The following is a 13,326-nucleotide window of genomic DNA, read 5'->3' as shown; positions in this document are numbered from 1 at the left end:
TCCCAAAATCCCCTACCTATTTTGTTGTTTGTTTTCCCTAATTTTAGAAGTAAACGATTAACCTCTGAGATCTGGCACTGACACAGTCCAAAATACAGGAGTAGTTCTACTACCGAATTTCCCTTTTCTGGAAATTATTGAAAAGTTATTTCCACACCTTTTGATCCACTGCCTTGGCATGGAACGTATACATAATTTCTATTGGTTCTCTCACGCCTGCTCACACACGCGCTCACAAATATTTACATAACCACTTAGCATTCTGGGAGTCATTATTTCCGAAATATATAGACTGTTGAACACAATTATTTTCAAATTTGAGCACAAACTATATCACCACTAGTACAACATCATTATTTTCTCTAAAGGTGTAGATTTGCTACAGATCTCTTCGTGTTAAAAAGAAACGGCATGTATAAGTAAGTTTTGCTTTAACATCACTTTACAGATTTTCAGATCTTTTGTTATTTGTCTAGTAGGTCTTTCTTTTAAAAAGATCCTTTTATTTTTTTGTTCAAGTGAGGACTAGTAGAATTACCTGAACTTTTGGTATAAAGGCATATACTTCTCAGAAGTACAGGCAAACTCAGGAGGACTATGGCTAACCAAGTTCGCCAATGACTGCAAACTGGGAGCCATAATTGACTCTCTGGCTGACACGGACATCCTTCAAAAAGGCTTTACTGAGACAGACACCTGGTGTCAAAGTCATGGCCTCAAGCTAAATGCCAAAATATGCATCGTCATCCCGTTTGGAAAAACAAAACACCCACAAATTACCACATAGGCGGCAGCCCCCTTAATACAGAAGAGGTAATAAGAGATCTGGGGACCCAGGTAGATAGTAACCTCTCCTTTGACAATCATATTGCCAAAGTAGTTAGGAAATCCTTCTATGTGGCCCATCTAATTACTAACAGGCTCACATCTAGAAATAAAGAGGTTATAGTGCCCCTCAACTCGTCACTCATCAGACCCATCATAGAGTACAATGCCTCATTTGGGATGTACCTCACAAGACACTTCCAACAGCTGGAAAGACCACAAAAGCACCTCACCAAGAGGATTACTGGCCTCAAACATATGTCCTATGCAGCCCAAATGAAAAAACTCCAGCTGTACTCAGTGGCATATCGCTTACTCAGAGGTGATCTCTGCCTGACTTACAAAGCCATGTCCAACTTAGAATTGATGGACATGCTCCACCTAAAGAAATCCAAGTCACTGCGAACCACGCACTCTACTGAGCTAAACCTCACCACAACAATAAATAGAACATGCTGGAGGGATAGATTCCTGCCACAGAGACTCCCCATGCTTTGGAACAAAATTCCTAACTACATTAGGCAGAGCCCCTCACTAACACTCTTCAAGAGAAGCTTTGACAAGTGGATGGGTAAAAGAAAATACACCCTGGGATCCCTTCATCGGCTCTTCTTGACAGAGGCTCAGTTAATTAATCAATGGGGTGGCAAAAGTCGACACACTCTGGCTAGGCTTAAAAATGTCCTCGGGCAGATAGCCTAGTACCTACCTATGATCCTGTGAACCTATAAGTCACCTGTTTTATGTTTATGCATGTACCCTATGCAAATTAAATGTACAAGTTCAGTTGTAAGTGGGTTTTGAAATCCAACTACTCTAGGCAAATTTTTATTTATTTATTAAGTCTGCGAAATCTGATACGTATCCTGTATTGGAGGTATGGGTGTCTCAGATTGTTCAATGGTAAAGTTCCCCAAAATAAAACAGTTTTTCCTAGTAGGGAGATCATTAAGCTCATGGTCACCACTGGACAAAGAAGTTGTTCTGTAACAAGCTATTGGTTAATAATTATTCCTGCCTAGAGTGATATTGAGTTCAGTTTGTGAGACCCTCGGGATCTGCCTGGAGTTAATATTTTCCTTGATGTTGATAAATATGGAGACCGCCACAGTTTTTATGGAATTTGGAGTACAATAAATGTTTAGGATAAAGCCTTTCCCAGGCATCACTGATTTTAGAATATGGCTCTTTAACTGCAGCAGTTAAGACCTAAACTCAGTTATTTATTCACTGGTCTGATTTAAGGAATTTGACTTAGTAAGGTTGGGGGTCGAGCTGGCAACTTGGCACCGTAAAAATCCACTGCCAATCATTAGCGGACCGGAGTTCCGCTGTGGCAACCCCTAACAGGGAAAAGCCGAAAGACATTAGTTTTAATTCATTGAAATAAATACTTTCTTATACGTTATTTATTTATTTATTTTTTATTTTATTTTATTTTACATTTGTTGACCGGGCTAGTCTAGCTGGATACATGTCCATTTTCAGTAGAGGCCCGGGGAGAAAAGCTCCACAAAAACACAGTAATATAGAACAAAACTTGTTATACAAAAAATAAATATTTTCCAAATGGAAAGTAGTACATAGACTGTTTCATAAGCATAACCAACAAAATACAACAGGTGAAAAAACCTGCTCTTTTTTAAAGTTCAGTCAGGGTTAATACAAGGACAGAGCCATTGGGAATTAAGCAAAGTTTTTAGATGCTTCTTGAAAGTGGTTAAAGAAGTAAGTGTAGTAAGTCTCTGTATGTTTCACTGTTCTACTACTTTATTACTTTGTATAACTATTGTATACTTGTTTATATACTGTGGAGCTTTTCTCCCAGGGCCTCCATTGAAAACAGGCTCTTCCAGGTCCAGTGGACTATCCCAGTCAACAAACTGTAATAAATAAATAAATAAATAAATAAACCAGCAATGTTTTTCCACAGATCACTACTAGATCACAGCACTGAATTTGGACAGATGACACTGCTAAGCCCTGCTGTAAATGCTGATTACTGCATTATTAAGCCTCCCTGTATGTCTATTTCTAACAAACACTTGGCTACTTTCTCTGCCCTTCTTCATTTCCAGTGAAAAGCTGAATGAATCTGGCTCTCCCATCAACCAAAACAATTGTCTCACAGATATTATGAAACCTTTGTCCAAACAATCGCTTGACTTGTGGTGATAAGAAGAGAACAAATAACTTTAGGATATAACCACTACCACATTTTTTGTGTCACTTCTGTGTAGTGTTACCTTTTATTTATTTACCCAGTTGCTAGACAAAAACATGGGGTAGTCATCAGAATATTTTCAGCCATGACCTATGCTTCATGAAATGCATAACACAAACATCTGAACCAGCTTACAAACCTGCACTGGTTAGAGAGAAACCCACAAAGAAACAAATCAGGGTATGACCCGAGGGGGCTATGCAGGCCCTCCAAGAATACTTTGAAAGAACCAACTGGGATATATTCAAGGAGGCAGCCACAATGAATCAGCATCTGAACATTGATGAATACACTGAGGTAGTGATGGCATATATTTAAAACTGTGTTGGTGGGGTAACAAATACCAAGAGTATCACTATTAGAGCTAACCAGAAGCCATGGCTCACCCCTAAGGTATATGAACTTCTGAAGGAGAGAGATACAGCTTACAGGGCTAAGGACAAAGCAGCCCTAAGTGTAGCAAGAGGTAATCTGAGGAGGGGTATAAAGGAGGCTTAGAGGGAGTATGGCATAAAGGTGCAGAGCCACTTTGAAGTTTTGAAGGATGCAAGGAGACTATGGCAAGGCATACAAGAGATCACTGACTACAAAATCAGGTCACCACAGTGTGAGGACAGCATCAAATTATGGGACAGTTTGAACATCTTCTTTGGTAGATTTGAGGAAAGAAACAACAGGTTGGCACTAAAGCTACCCATTGATGAGAGAGATGCAGTACTCAGCCTCACCATAGAGGAGATAAGAAGAGCGCTAAGGAGAGTGAACTTCAGGAAGGCTGCTGGCCCAGACAACATACTGAGCAAGGTGTTAAAAGGCTATGCTGATCAACTATGCACTGTGCTCAAGGAAATATTTAATGCCTGTTGTCATGACGAACGTACCCTCATGCTACAAAGAAACTAACATCATCCCACTACCTAACAAAACCACTACCTCCAGCCCTAACAACCACAGACCAGTCACTCTGCCATCCAATCTTATGAAATATTTTGAGTGGCTGATCAAAAATCATCTTTCATTATGTCTACTGTGAAGATTGGGGAAAGATGGGTGAAGGCTGCCAGCCTAGTCAAATAGAATTTCATACATAATTCTATCATTTGTATCAATAGATGTAAAATACAGGCTTGTGTTCTTAAATGAAAGAAAACACTGTAAAATGTGAACTTCAAGATTGTTGCAACATTGCCATCTGCTGTAAGGAAAACCAAGCTAAGCATTTCAAATGTTCTTTGAAGTTACAATTATCTAAATGGTGGTGACAAACCGGCTGGCTGAACACATTCTTTTTATTGTCTTAACTTAAGGAATGACTGCTGGAGTGTACATATGAAATCTCTTTTATTGTTGTAGTTTCCTGAGTAGGTGTTAGATTGATAAATAATGCAGTTTGTGGCATGAGAACTCCAAACTAAGTGTCAAAATGATGTAATGTGAATACTGGGAAAACCTAAGTGTCAAAATGATGTAATTTGGGAGGGCCTTAGCAGAGCTGTTTGTTAGTGAGTTTAAAAACTATTGCTGAGAGAGAGACTGAAAGCATTTTGTCTTGAACCATCAACCCCAGCACTGCTTATGCTCTTTATGTATGTATCACTGTGTTTTCTCTTAAGATTAGCTAAAGATTAGAAAGTTAGATTAAGTGTTTTTCTTTGACAACAGACTTCTCCTACTGTATTATTTTAAGTTTCTGTGTGATCTCTGAACTCTTAGATATCTCTGTGGTGTAGTAATATTGTCTTGTGTTTATGATTATTTATTAATAAATATTTTAAAACATTTAGCTGTGGCTGGTTTGTGTAGAGATAGTAGGCTCTAGAGTGCATTGCATATTTATAGAGGTTATTGTAAAAGGCCACTGGGAATGCACAAGCCAGTGCATTTCTTTGTGCCGGTCCCAAGACCGGATAAATGGGGAGGGTTGCATCAGGAAGGGCATCCGGCGTAAAACCTCTGCCAAATTACTTATGCGGAGAACATTTCATATTTCCATACCGGATCGGTCGAGGCCTGGGTTAACAGCGACCACCACCAGTACTGTTAGCCAACAGGGTGCTGGTGGAAATTGGGCTACTGTTGGCCAAAGGAGAAGAGAAGGGAGAAGGCATGCCTGAAGGCAGGAAGAGAGGAGGATGGTTAGGAGTGTAGTAGTGAGGGTAGGAACTTTGAATGTTGGCAGTATGACTGGTATAGGGAGAGAGCTAGTTGATATGATGGAGAGAAGGAAGGTTGATATATTGTGCATGCAAGAGACCAGATGGAAGGGAAGTAAGGCCGGGTGTATAGGACGCAGGTTCAAATTGTTCTATCATGGTGTGGATTGCAGGAGAAATGGGGTAGGGGATATCCTAAAGGAACAGTATGCCAAGAGTGTTTTAGAGGTGAAGAGAGTGTCTGATAGAGTGATGTTTATGAAGCTTGAAATTGATGGTGTAATGATGAATTTTGCTAGTGCATATGCTCCACAAGTTGGGTGTGCGATGGATGAGAAAGAAACATTTTGGAGTGAGGTGGATGAAGTGGTGGTGAGTGTACCCAAGGGTGAGAGACTAGTGATTGGAGCAGACTTCAATAGGCATGTTGGTGAAGTGAACAGAGGGGATGAGGAAGTGATGGGTAGGTATGGTGTTAAGGAGAGGAATGCAGAAGGTCAGATGATTGTGGATTTTGCGAAAAGGATGGACATGGCTGTGGTGAATACATATTTTAAGAAGAGGGTGGAGCATAGGGTGACGTACAAGAGTGGACGAAGATGCACACAGGTGGATTATATCCTATGTAGGAGGGCCAGTCTGAAGGAGATTGGAGACTGTAAAGTGGTGACAGGGGAAAGTGTAGTTAAGCAGCATAGAATTGCGGTCTGTAGGATGATGTTGGTGATCAAGAAGAGTTGGAGATGTGTGAAAGCAGTGCCAAGGATTAAATGGTGGAAGATAAAAAAGGGTGATTGTGAGGTGGAGTTCAGGGAAGTGTTAAGACAGGCACTGGGAGGCAGTGAAGAGTTACCGAATAGCTGGGTAACTACAGCAGAGCTAGTAAGGGAGACTGCTAGAAAGGTGCTTGGTGTGACATCTGGACAGAGGAAGGAGGACAAGGAGACCTGGTGGTGGAATGAGGAAGTACAGGAGAGTATACTGTTAGAGAAAAATACTTTAAAAAGACCAAAAGCATAAGGTTCAGTTCAGGTAACTTTATTCTTGTGCAAGGAGACAAAAAATGCAGTTACAGAGTTTGTCTGGCTAAATCAGGAAGTGTCACAGTTATTATACCTTTCTTTCAAGACATTGCCCACTACGACTGACGTAGCAGATCACCAGTTCACAATTTGTTATTTTACAAATATTTTCTCATGCTTCTAGCTGACTCTTCAAAGTTTTAAAAAAGATTTTTCAGTAAACAGGATGGCCTTGATGACCACTGGTCAATTATAACTTTCTTACTATGTGATGTTACAAGTCTAGGTACTATGACTAATTTAAGCACAATGCAAGTACAGATTTCTGTAGCAGTTTATTGTTATTTATATCTAACTATCTTGCAGCTTGTGCACTTTTTCATCAACTCGAACAGAGCTTATTGTCTATAATGAATGGATCTACAGAAATTATTATTATTCTCCTTTTAATTTCCTGACCTAGCAGAAAATCACCTGCTTTCCAGTACATTTCCAAGGCATAAACATGTATTTTGCTGTGTTAGCAAACTAGGTCAGAGTGCATCTTGCAGTGTCAGAAAGCATAATTTCAGAAAAGCACATTTGCATTCTCAATTAAAACTAATGCTGCATATAGAATAAAAATGTGTTAAATCTTCCCTTATTAAAATAAGCATTGCACACATAGGTTAACACATATTTTTCTAACATTTTCCCCCCTGTTAATACTTTTTATTCTATTTCAGAAGCATAAACAGTTTATTTTCTTCTCCTAACCTCTTCCTTTGAGGATTTGCAGCTAAGAGAGTCATTCAGTTTAAACTTATGAAAGTGTTTCCTTTTTCAACAGTTCTTCAATTTCAGTACTTTGATACAAAGTCTCAGAAAAAGAAACTGACATGTCTATAAAATCTTTGATTAATTTTTTCATGCACAGAATTCCACAGCAAATACATGCTCCTAACAATAGTAATCCCACACAAATGGCAATTAGGATGTTCATTAGGATGGAACCCCACCCCCAAACAAATTCTGGAAAAAGTCCGTCAGTGGGTTTGGGCCTGGCTTGGTCATGTCTGACACTTGTTGGATCACTTCCAAATGGTCATTAATGTCATGCTTATTTTCGGGAATGAACGAACAGCATTCATCTTTGATTAAAGCGCACGTACCACCTCTCACCGCTAGGGTGAAGTCAAGAGCCATGCGGTTTTGAAGCACCACAGTTTTCATTGCATTCAGTTCATCAGTCATTAATTCAAGAGCAGAAAAAGTTGCATTGCTCATGACCTCGAGAAGATTGGATAGCTTTCTCAGTTCCCAAATTGATTTAACTGCACGGTATGCAGGGGCTATACCAGCCCAGGATATGATAGTGTCACTCAAGTCCATGTGTGCTAATTTACTTTTGTCTTTCACAGAGTTATGGTTCCTCCAGCCTGCTACGATCTGTACCACTAGATTCTCAGGTTTCTTGATTGGATTTTCAGGTTTCTTCGCGACATCTCTGACATTTAGAATTCTTCCATGAGGCAAAGCTGTAGTGTGTCGTATGGCCCAGACCAGGTAACCCAAAAAACAACTGCCGGACCAATTCTCAGGCAACCATTTGTATGCCTTTTTCCCACATATGAAATAACAGTTTTCTACCTTAGTATTGATATACACTTTCCCTGCATGAAACATTTTCTTATCTATAATAGTCAGTTGCTTTAAAAGAATAGGATTATATTGTATATCACTGACAGTTTTATGTAAGGACTCAAAGTATGAGTCATAATTTGCATCACAAATTGTTTCTGTATTTTTAGCATTTTTAGGTTTAATATAACATTTATAAGAGATATTAACATTACATCTACTCCAACCTACTTGAATGGCGTCATTCTTGAAAAAGCATACAATTCCTGTTTGTGTAACAGGCAGAAATAATGCAATTTTGTCTCTAGATTTCACAGGTGTAGTCTCAAAAATCAAGTTTTCCCAGGTCTCATTGACCCCTAGGGGGACAGCAGCCATCAATAATCCCCCGTATGCTGTTGGTATAGCTGTGCAAATCCAACAATTTGAAACATTAAAAGTCTCAGCATATACATATTTGATTGCTTGGTAAGTGTTAAAGTTCGGATGCCAGTCTATGAATGTTGAATCACGTTTATTCAGTCTAGCTGGTGTGGCTGAAGAAAAGAAAAACCACAGCAAAAAGAACATTGTCACTAATGCAGTTATTAAGATGATTATGCAACATTGCTGAATATACTGCTGAAATTGTTCAATATTCCTATTGTCTCTAGGTCTTGTCGTCATTTTTATTGCTGCTGTGTGTTAACAAGAGTTTTATCAAGTTCAAAGTTTTTGACAAGTTTACAGTGTGTCAAATGAATCCAAGATGATCGTTCCACAATCTTAACTGCTGTGGGCGTGTTCAGCAGTACTTGATATGGACCTTCCCACTTTGGTGTCGTCCAATTCTTCTTTTTGATTGTCTTCACCCAGACCCAAGTGCCTGGGGCTACTGCTACTTCGGAGGTGTTAGTTTGGTCTTTATCTGAAACAGAATTAAACTGTAAAAGATGTTTGTTATTTAGCATATTCCTCATGTAGTCTGCAAGTGTCCAATCTGCTTCCTGGTCTGCAGGTATGAGAGGTTTCCACTGAGGTATATGATAAGCTCTTCTGAAAATCTTTTCAAAAGGTGTCAGTCCTTTTGCATTCGGAACAGTTCTCATGCTCAACAGTGCCAGGGGCAGACAGTACACCCAATTCTTCTGTGTTTCTGTTATAAGTTTCCTAAGCTTATTCTTTAAAACTCCATTGTGCCTTTCTACCAACCCTGCAGATTGAGGGTGATATGCACAGTGATGTTTTAAAGAAATCCCAAAATACTGACTTAGCTGTTGTATAGTTTGGTTAATGAAATGTGTACCATTGCCACTGTAGATCCTTTCCAGTATGCCAAATCTAGGAATAATCTCTTTAACTAGGGTCTTTGCAACAGTGGCTGCATCTGGTTTACTAGTTGGAAAGGCCTCCACCCATTTGGAGAACATATCCACAATGACAAGGCAGTACTTTTTGTTTTCACATTTGTTCAATTCTATGAAATCCATACAGATGGTATGAAACGCATACGGTGGTGTAGGGAAACTCCCTTGCTTGGGCTTTAATGCCCCTTGTGCATGATGTTTATTACAAGTGTGACATGACAGGCAAAATTTTTTAGTGTAGTTTGAAAACCCATACGTAGCGAACACCCGATTCACTAACTGTACCATTCCCACTGTTGAGACATGGCTCTGCCCATGGCTCAACAAAGCTGCATATCTAAATAAATTAGATGATAATATTGGTTTTCCCTCTTTGGAGATGTACAGCCTTTCCTTGAGAATTGCTCCTCGTCTTTTCCATTTTTGTTTTTCAGCCTGTGTAGTAAGTGCCTGCATTGTTTTCAACATTTCTAAGTCTAAAATCTCAGAAGGTTGTAATTCCTCATTCAAAAGAAATGCTTCTGAGGCTGCTTGCTTTGCAGCTGTGTCAGCTCTTGCATTGCCTTTTGAAATCCTATCTTGTTGTTTTGTATGAGCTATACATTTACAAATAGCTACTTTCTGAGGCAACTGAATAGAATCTAACAAATCTAAAATCAACTGTGCATGGTTAATTGGTTTGCCAGTAGATGTCACCATTCCTCGATTCTTCCACTGTTGTGCAAAAACATGTACAGTAGAGAAAGCATACTGGCTGTCTGTAAAAATGTTTATGCTTTTACCCTTTGCTAAGGTACATGCCCGTGTCAAGGCAATCAACTCTGCTGCTTGTGCAGATAAGTTATGTGGTAGAGATTTCGCTTCTACAATCTCAGTGTCAGAAACTACTGCATAACCTGTTAGGTTCTGTCCTGTAGGACTCCTTTTGCATGAGCCATCCACGTAATATGTCACCTCGGCATTATCCAAGGGAACATCCGTGAGGTCTTTTCTAGGCAGTGTCTTTTGCTCAATTACCTGCAGGCAGTTATGGGGTGTGCCATCCACAGGAGTTGGGAGCAAGGTAGATGGATTCAAAGTAGTAAATCTTTCAATTGTCATTTGAGGTTGGCTCAGCAATATAGTCATACAAGAAAGATGCCTAGCAGGGGAAAGTTATGCTATTTTTTCTTGCAGTAAAATGATTGCGACTGCATGAGGCACTCTCAATGTGAGAGGGTGGAATAACACTACTGAGGCCGAAGCCTGCACTGCCATTGCAGCTGCAACTACTGCTTGTACACAGTGGGGTAGAGACCTCGCCACTGGGTCCAGTTGTGATGAATAATAAGCAATGGGGCGTTGCTTGTCCCCATGCTGTTGAGTCAATACTGATGTCATATAACCTTGCTTGCAATCTACAGTTTGGAAAAAACGTTTGTGATAATTTGGCAATCCTAAAACTAATGATGATGCTATTAATTGTTTTAGCTTGCAGAAAGTTAATTCTGCTTCTGGTGTCCACTGTATTAAATCTTGTGCTGCCATAGGCTTCTTGAAAATCAGGTCGGTTAGAGGTGCAGATTCCAAAGCATAGTTTGGGATCCATCTCTGACAGAAATTAGTCGTACCCAGGAAGGACATCATTTCCTTCTTGGTTGTGGGTTTTGGTGCTTGTAAAATCGCTACTTTCCTGTCCTCATCTAGTGTTCTGCTATCTTTGGATATTACATATCCAAGGTACTTCACTTGTTTTCTCCAAAGCTGCAATTTATTTTTGCTTACTTTGTGTCCTTCTTCTGCTAAGAATTTTAATAATGCTATAGTATCTTCCTTACAATCTTGCTGGGTAGGGGCAGCCAGCAGGATGTCATCAACATAAAGTAAAATTTGACTACCTTTCGGTGGGATAAATCCCGCTGGATTACTTGCCATATCTTGTGAGAATATTGTTGGACTTTCACTATAACCCTGTGGTAGTCATGTATATGTATACCGTTTCCCCTGAAATGTAAATGCAAACCAATACTGGCTATCAGGGTGTATCAGTATTGAAAAGAATGCATTGCTGATATCTAACACAGAAAAGTACTTCTGTTGAGGTTTTAAATTATTCAACAAGGTATGTGCATCTGGCACCATAGGTGCTCTTGGTATTACTGCATCATTTACAGCTTGTAAATCTTGGACCATACGCCATTCTCTGTTTGCTTTTCTAACTGGGAATAAGAGTGTGTTACATGGTGAATTGGAGGATTCCACCAGTATTCCCTTCTTAAGCAAAGCTGCTATGATAGGTATAATACCTGCCTCTGCATCTTTTCTCAAGTGGTACTGTCTCTTTTGTGGTCTAAATGCTGATTTTGGTGTGATAGTAACTGGTCCTGCTGTGCGAATTAGTCCTATGTCTGATTTTCCTGTTGACCAGAGAGTTTCTGGTATGTCTAACAAAGCTTTTTCTTCCTCTTCTAATAAGAGGGTTTCTCAGCTGTCTTTGCTGGACTGCAAGTGTACAGCTGGATGTGTTTGTGTTATCCAGTTCAGTTTCTGTCTTTGTAATCCCTGTTCTGACAGTTCTGATTCTGTCTGTTTTTCCCATTTTGTGACTTTTTCTCCTAGGTCTATCCATTTTAATAGTTAAACTAACATGCGGTATTAGATTTGATTTGTAAAGTGAAAAGAACTCCTGGGGTAATGAACAGCTAATTACACTGTTCCCTTTTGTGTCCCAGTTCAAATTACACAGTACTAATCTATTTGCATGATTTTTAAACAGTTCTTGTTCGTATTCTTTGTCAGGTCCTGGTGTATTACAATAATACAGAGTATAGTGCAACAGGTGTTGTATGTCAATGCAAAGGGAGGGGAACTTACTGATAGCTACATTCATTAACTCTTCAGTTATTGCTCCAGGGCCAGTTGTAACTAAGTCCTGGCTGTACCAGTAAAATGTTTCACCTTCCGTTTGCACTGCAAAAGTATTGGTCTGTCGCTGTGCTTCCATACCCTGCATGGTTGGAACTACTGCTATGCCTAATAGTTGCATAAGATCTCTGCCCAAAAGGTTCACTGGGCATTTTGCAGAAACAACAATTTTGCTTTTCTGGGTTAATCCTGAAACAGGATCTGTTATTGTAATGTTATGGGAGCGAGGATCCCGATACAGCTGTCCATTAGCTGCTTTTACAAGTATAAAGTCATGTGATTCTGAATTTTCTGGTAGTTTGGAGGGGTGTACCAGGGTCTGTGATGTCCCTGAATCACACAAGAATTTGACTTCCCTCCCTTCTACCATGAGTGTCACTTCTGGTTTTGTGTCAGCCAAGTAGAGCTCTAAGCTCAGTAAGGCTAGGTCTAATATTTCATTTTCTTCGGTAGCTTCCTGCACTTCCTCTACTATCACATTCTCTGCTCCTTCTATCACATTCTCATTTGTCTTTTCTCTATTATTCCTATCTAGTGATTCCTGACTTTCATATAGTCAGTCCTCACCTTCATCGTTTTTGTCTTCCACTGCTGCCTTCTTATTTTTCCTGTAATCCCTTGCCATGTGTCCTTTTTTCCCGCATTTGAAGCACTCACCTCTTTTCTTTCTCCCATCAAAGTCTTCTGATCGCTGATCAGATTGTTTATTTCCTTGGGAATTCTTTTTGCCCTTTTGTCTGGACTGTACTAAATAAACTTCTCCATCTTCTACAGCAAATACTTGGGCTTTCTTTTTCTTTTTGTTGTTAAAATGCCTCTCGGCATGTGTAGCATATTCAAGCAGTGATTGTAATCTGCTTGTACGATGGTTTACCATGTGTTTAGTAATGAAACTACTTATGGGTGCAATACTGCCTTTCAAAAATGCATTCTTTAACTGTTGCTCATATGGGGAATCCTGTGTCTGATCTTCAGGCACTTGCATTCCACAATGATTGTTAAAGCATTCCAATAATCTGGAAAAATATCTATCAACAGTTTCACTTTCTTGTTGGATGCATTGATTAATGCAAGTCCAATCTGCCCTAGGCTTCCATTTCTCAGAAATTCGGTCTGTCAGACCTTTCACTCTGTTGTCTAGTTCTACGCTGCTATGTGAGAGGGGTCTAAGTGCAGCGTCACGGGGATTCCAGTTGCCACTGATCATGTGCCAATCCGGACCTACTATTTGT

At 39.7% G+C, this 13,326-nt stretch overlaps 1 non-coding gene across 1 annotated transcript; it reads left to right on the top strand.

The window, feature by feature from the left end:
* The first annotated feature begins 445 nt into the window (after positions 1 to 445).
* On the top strand, positions 446 to 502 carry LOC122807345. The gene has a single exon (XR_006365652.1). It is a non-coding gene; the product is annotated as a U7 small nuclear RNA (small nuclear RNA).
* Positions 503 to 13,326: the final 12,824 nt, after the last annotated feature.

This window comes from Protopterus annectens, chromosome 7.part0 (genome assembly GCF_019279795.1).
Source record: "Protopterus annectens isolate FY-2018-M chromosome 7.part0, PAN1.0, whole genome shotgun sequence".
In the NCBI taxonomy this organism is placed as follows: Eukaryota; Metazoa; Chordata; order Ceratodontiformes; family Protopteridae; genus Protopterus; species Protopterus annectens.
The sequence above is the reverse complement of the archived record's forward strand: the minus strand, read 5'-3'. Positions and strand labels throughout refer to the sequence as shown.